The following is a 6965-nucleotide window of genomic DNA, read 5'->3' as shown; positions in this document are numbered from 1 at the left end:
CATGTAAGACTAGAGCAGAGTCAATAGAGGCACAAGGCTGCTGTAAGGTTCACAGCTGGACCCTACCACAGTGGGTAGGACCACCTCAAAGGTACAGGCTGCATCCTCAAAGTGAGACTTCTTCATCTTGGGTTCCAGCAGGGATGTACAACCTTTTTCCTGGGTTCCAAGACTCCCACAAAGGCGCTTTTGTCTGTGGATGGCTGAAAATTTTTGTTTCTGTAGGAGGATGGGAAATGTGTACCTTTAATTTGATCCTCTTATTGACATAATCTCAACATTATCTTAATAAGTATAAAATTTCTGTTCTTAAATTAATGTTAATAGTGACAATGTATTTATTTCTCTTTTACTTTCCTGAATAATTGAAAAAAAAGTTTATGTAACATAAACTAGACTATTTATTATATTTTAAGTAGAAAAGTAAGCAAATAAAAATATATTGTTATAACTGATATAATTTTCTACATTTTCATTTAAGATTCATCAAACTGATAGGTATAATTATTTGATGAGACACATCTCCATTACCTACTTCTATCTTCTAATTATGATATATTTGCATTGCCACTGGTAATGGAGGAATTAGTTTACCCAAGCAAAAATTCAATAATTCAAACTTATAATTAAATTGTACTATAATGATAAAATTCATACATTACTGTGGACTTAATCCATGTTCTGAACAGTCATTTTCTAATCCATGCATAATTAAATGTAAATTGAAATATCTATTATCGATGATGCTATACTGGTATTAAAATCAATAAAAGAATACACAGAAACTTGTATTTTTATAGATATACAATAAAATGAAATTATAAACATCAGAGAATATTTACCAAATTTGTCATTTATTGCAAATCAATGCCACAAAGGAAATGAGGCATCCATTTTCCTTGTAGAAGCCTTGAATATATTAACTTAAGTCAATTATTTCTTAAGCTATAATCATGTTTATCACAAATATGACTGGCTAGAAAATTTGTGGGGCCCAGTGCAAATGAATATCCAGAGACTACTTTTCAAAATATATTACTAATTTCAAGAAAGTGACAGTAGTGTAGTCAGCTATCAACATTCTTACTTAATTTAAAGATGAGATTTAGCTAAAGAAAGGGAAAACAGACATAAAGGTTTTCTGTATCAGAAAATAAAAAATGAACTATTTTCACTTGCGGGTTATATGATTGCTTATGAAGATAATCCAAAATAATCTACAAAAATATTTTTTTAATTTTTTTTTTTTTTTTTTTTTTTTTTACAGAGATAGAGTCAGAGAGAGGAATAGACAGGGACAGACAGACAGGAACGGAGAGATGAGAAGCATCTATCATTAGTTTTTCATTGTGCACCGTGACACCTTAGTTGTTCATAGATTGCTTTCTCATATGTGCTTTGGCCACGGGCCTTTAGCAGATTGAGTAACCCCTTGCTCGAGCCAGCTACCTTGGGTCCAAGCTCTGGTGAGCTTTTGCTCAAACCAGATGAGCCCGCACTCAAGCTGGCGACCTTGAGGTCTCAAACCTGGGTCCTTGGCATCCCAGTCGAACGCTCCATCTACTGTGCCACCTCCTGATCAGGCTACAAAAATATTTTTAACTTCTATAGCTAATTACTGAGTCTAGCAAGGTTATAGAATACATGAAAAATACAAAATAATTAATAGTATTTATATATACTAACAGTAAATTTTTATATCAAAATTAAATTATATGAATTAAAACATATAATACATTATTTTATATCTAAATACAATATAACTAGAAATTATTTTATTTAAAATAACTTAAATAAAGCTTTGGAATAAAATAAAGTGAGAAGAATCAGGAAACCACTTGATTTCAATTCTCATCATATTTACAGAATTATCAAGATTGTGTGGTAATGATGAGGTATGAATACAAAGAACAATGATACAGAATACATAACCCACAAATAGACCTAGACAATAAGCCTCACACCTTGCACAAACCTACATTAAAATATATACTTTAATGAAAAATTTAAATTCATAAGATATTTATATAAACAACCAGGAGAGCCTGACCTGTGGGGAAGCACTGGATAGAGCATCGGCCTAGAATACACTGGATAGAGCATCGACCTAGAATGCTAAGGTCGCAAGTTTGAAACCCTGGGCTTGCCCAGTTAAGGCACATACAAATGCTCCTCACTCCCTCTCTCTCTCTTTCCTCTCCTCTGCAACTAATAAAATGTTTTTTAAAAAATCACCAGGACAAAATATTTTAAATCTATGACTAGAAAAAAGGATGTTAAACTTGATAACAAAAGGACAATCTATAAAAGGAAAATTTGATGAATTGGACTGCATTAAATTTTTTTTTTTTTTGTATTTTCTGAAGCTGGAAATGGGGAGGCAGTCAGACAGACTCCCACATGCGTCCGACCGGGATTCACCTGGCACGCCCACCAGGGGGCGATGCTCTGCCCATCCGGGGCCTCGCTCTGTCGCGACCAGAGCCACTCTAGCGCCTGGGGCAGAGGCCAAGGAGCCATCCTCAGTGTCCAGGCCATCTTTTGCTCCAATGGAGCCTCGGCTGCAGGAGGGGAAGAGAGAGACAGAGAGGAAGGAGAGGGGGAGGGGTAGAGAAGCAGATGGGCACCTCTCCTGTGTGCCCTGGCCGGGAATCGAACCCGGGACTTCCGCACGGCAGGCCGACGCTCTACCACTGAACCAACCAGCCAGGGCCGCATCAAAATTTTAATAAAAAAGCAAGCCTTGCTTTGTGGGAAAAAAAGTGAATATGACAAGCTACAGATTGAGAAAAAATATTTTCAAACAACATATCTAAAAATATATTGGGGCCCTGGCCGGTTGGCTCGGTAGTGGAGCGTCGGCCTGGCGTGCGGGGGACCCAGGTTCAATTCCCGGCCAGGGCACATAGGAGAAGCACCCGTTTGCTTCTCCACCCCCACCCCCTCCTTCCTCTCTGTCTCTCTCTTCCCCTCCCGCAGCCAAAGCTCCATTGGAGCGGGGATGGCCCGGGCACTGGGGATGGCTCCCTGGCCGCTGCCCCAGGCGCTAGAGTGGCTCTGGTCGTGGTGGAGCGGCGCACCGGAGGGGCAGAGCGTCGCCCCCTGGTGGGCAGAGCGTCTCCCCTGGTGGGCGTGCTGGGTGGATCCTGGTCCGGCGCATGCGGGAGTCTGTCTTGACTGTCTCTCCCCGTTTCCAGCTTCAGAGGGGTACAAAAAAAAAAAAAAAACATTTAAAAAAAAAAGGAAAAAAAAATAAAATAAATATATATTGGTATCTTGAATATGTAATGAACTCTGATTATACAAAATAAAAATTCTGAGTATATAATTACCAAAATTATGAAATATTTCATAAAAGAGAATACAGACATGGTAAATACGTACATAAAAAGATGTTCAAAATAATTAGGCATTAAGAAAATACCAATTAAAACTACAATAAAGTATTCCTACACATTTATCAGAATATCTAAAATAAGAAATAAAGAGAACACCAAATGATGGAGGGATGAAGAAAAATCTGGATAACTTGTATGCTACTTATGAAAATCTAAAATGACAGCTAAGAAACTAAACACACACCTACTATTTAAACCAATAAAATTTTTGAATCGTATAAAACCTTGTACACAAATGTTTAGCAGCTTTCTTCTTAATAGCCTCAAACTGGAAATAGCCCGTTTGTCCTTCAACAGGTGAGTGGTAGAAATACGGTTGTACCTTCGTACAATAGAGTGCTACACAGCAATAGAAAGAAACAGATGTTTGACAAATTTATCAACATCACTAAATACGTGGAGAATTATGCCGCATAGAAAAAGACAATTTCAAAGAGTAACATACTGTAGGATTTCATTTTATAACATTTTTAAAATTATATAATTTTAGAAATAGAAAACTGATAATGGTTTTCAGGGTTTAGAAGTTGTAGGAAAGTGGGTGTTAGTATAATAGAACAATACATGACATATTTGTGATGATAATAGTTTGGCCTTGAGTGTATCGGTAGCAATATCTTCATTGTGATATTGTTCTAGGGGTTTGCAAGATGATTCTTTGGGGGATATAATAAAGGGTATAAAAATATCTGTGTTATTTCTCACGATTACATGTGATTCTACAATATTCCAAACAAATTAACTTTTTAAAAAAGAAAATTAAAAGGTCATTTTGCTTATAAAAGAAATCACTGCATTATTCAGGGTGCCCAAGACATGGAAACAAGCAAAGTGTCTCTCAATAGAGAATTGGATGAAAAAGATGTGATGCATACAAACAATAAAATACTACTCAGCCATAAGAAATGATGACATATTGCCATTTACAACATGGATAGACTTTGAGAACATTATACTGAGTGAAATAAGTAAATCAGAAAAACTAAGGACTATATGATTTTACACATGGGTGGTATATTAAACTGAGATTTATGGACAAAATAATAGTGAAGTAATTAACAGGAGGAGGTTTTCGTGGGAGGAGAGTAAAAAGGGACAAATCTATGGTGACAAAAATTATTTAACTTTGGATGATGGGCACACAACATAATCAACAGTTCAAATACTATAAAAATGTTACCTGAAACCTATATACTCATTGATCTATGTCACTACATTACATTTAATTACTTAATAAAATTAAAAAAATGGGAAATTGAAATAAATTAATCAATAGTTTTCCAGTGTGTATACATTTATACCTATATATATATATTTTAAAATTTTGTTTATATATAAATTTATTTTATAAATAAACATATATTTAAATTTCTTAGGGTGACATTTGCTAATAGGATCATATAGGTTTTCAAGTACACATTTCTATGATACATCACCTGCATATTGCATTGTGTACCACCACCCAAAGTCACATCATCTTCTGTCACCATATATCTGGCCCTCTTTATCTCACTACATAAATTTATATTAATTTGTAAATCAGAATCTAAGGAAAATTTGATGAATGACTCAATTGAGATAATCTGTCAATGTAGTCTTATTTATCAATAAGTAAATTTAAAATTTGGAAATTGTTTCAATATATGCAGGAGATTTTTTTTTTTACTCTTTCTACATCAAAAATAAGTTTAAAGTATATACAGTTATGTGCCCTTTTATGACAGGGATAAATTCCAAGAAATGCATTTTTATGCAATTTTGTTGTTTAACAAACATAATACAGGGCCTTACATAAGCCTAGATAGTACATCCTACTGCACACCTATGCTATCTGGTACAGTCTATCGCTCCTAGACTACAAGAGAAAAATACTGTAACCAGGAAGTACTGTAAACAGGCCATGTATAATGCTGCTGCTGGCATTACAGGGCACACTCTTGTACAGCAAACTTCTATAAGTAGAAAAAGTATACTCTAAAATAATAATAAAACATATAGTATGGAAAATATATAAACTACTAACATAGCTATTTATTACCAAATAGTATACACTGTATATAATTTATGTGCCATACTTTTATATAACTGGTAGCACAGTAGGTTTGCATCACCACAAACAAGCACATGACGAATGCATTCTGTTATGATGTCACTATGCAATAGGTATTTTTCACTTCCAAAGTAATTATATAGAACCACAGTCATATTTGTCGTATTTGCATTCTTTCTTTGACCAAAGATTGGTCATGGGCACACAGCTCTGTGTGTGTGTGTGTGTGTATTTACTTTAAAAAATCACTTTATAAACAGAAAGGAATCTTCTAATTTGCTAAAGATAATACTAAAAATCTACAGTAAATATATGTTTTAATTTTATTTATTCATTTTTAGAGAGAGTGGAGAGAGAGAGAAGGGGGAAGAAGCAGGAAGCATCAACTCATAGTAGTTGTTTCCTGTATGTGCCCTGACTGCGCAAGCCCAGGGTTTCGAGCCAGTGACTTAAGCATTCCAGGTCAGTGGTTTTTCTTCTGTGCCACCACAGGTCAGGCAGTAAACATTTTATGAAGAGACAAGTAAGGAATAAGCAGAATCACTGTTATTGCTACTTACTACTATTGCCTTAGAGGAATTGATGTAACCTACAATAATATAAATAAAATAAGTAGGTGAAATATTTTAAGAAAAGATGTAATTCTATAATTATCAATAATGTAATTATCTATACAAAGAAATGGCAGAATTTATAGAAACTAATAAGAAAGTTTAGCAAAGTTCCTGCATACAAGATCACTATATGACCTACAATATATATTAAAAATTAGACAACATTCACAATTGTAGTACAACATATGATCAAAGTGATTTAGCAAAAAATACATGGAACCTCTAGAGACAAATATTTAGCTCAATAAAATAGACTAAAAATTTATATTTAGAATAGACCATTGCATATTTTTCAGGTGTGTGAAATTATAAGATGTCAGGATTTACCCATGAGTCATGGATTCTATGCAAAATAAATAACAGTTCTACTATTTTGTGAACTCAGTACATTCATTCTAAAATTTATATAACCTCTGAGTCCCCTTACCAACTCCCTACATATTAAGAAGTCAGGGTGAGAAAATTGTCACTGTAATATCTGAGGAGAAAACACTCCGGTTATGAACAATAATATTATTTACTAAGGTAGCAAAATTATATATGAGTGCAGAGCACTTATATCACTTAATCCAGGAGCAAAGGAAATAGAATTAATGAGAAATGTGGCAGTATGAGTTGTTAGATGCTTGGTAATGACTAAAATGAATTTTTGGACGAATGTTGGCTCTATAAATCTTAGTTGTTTTTTGTGGGCTTTTTATTTTTGTTATCAAATTTACTCTTATAATAATGAGAATTTATGACCTAAAGTAAAAAAAAAAAAATAGAGCCACAAAGTCCTTCTAATGCAAACTCATCATATCATATGTGAAGAAATAGACAAACAGGAAATTTAAGGCATTTTCTCAAAGGCACTGAGGTAAATGTGACAGGTTTACAAATTTGGGATTATAAATTCTTTCT

At 34.2% G+C, this 6965-nt stretch overlaps 1 non-coding gene across 1 annotated transcript; it reads right to left on the bottom strand.

Moving 5' to 3' along the window:
• Positions 1-2637: 2637 nt before the first annotated feature.
• Positions 2638-2713, bottom strand: TRNAG-GCC (transfer RNA glycine (anticodon GCC)). The gene has a single exon. It is a non-coding gene; the product is annotated as a tRNA-Gly (tRNA).
• Between the last annotated feature and the right edge of the window lie 4252 nt (positions 2714-6965).

The sequence above is a fragment of the Saccopteryx leptura genome, chromosome 1, assembly GCF_036850995.1.
Source record: "Saccopteryx leptura isolate mSacLep1 chromosome 1, mSacLep1_pri_phased_curated, whole genome shotgun sequence".
NCBI classification, from domain to species: domain Eukaryota; kingdom Metazoa; phylum Chordata; class Mammalia; order Chiroptera; family Emballonuridae; genus Saccopteryx; species Saccopteryx leptura.
This window is presented reverse-complemented; position numbering and strand designations above follow the sequence as displayed.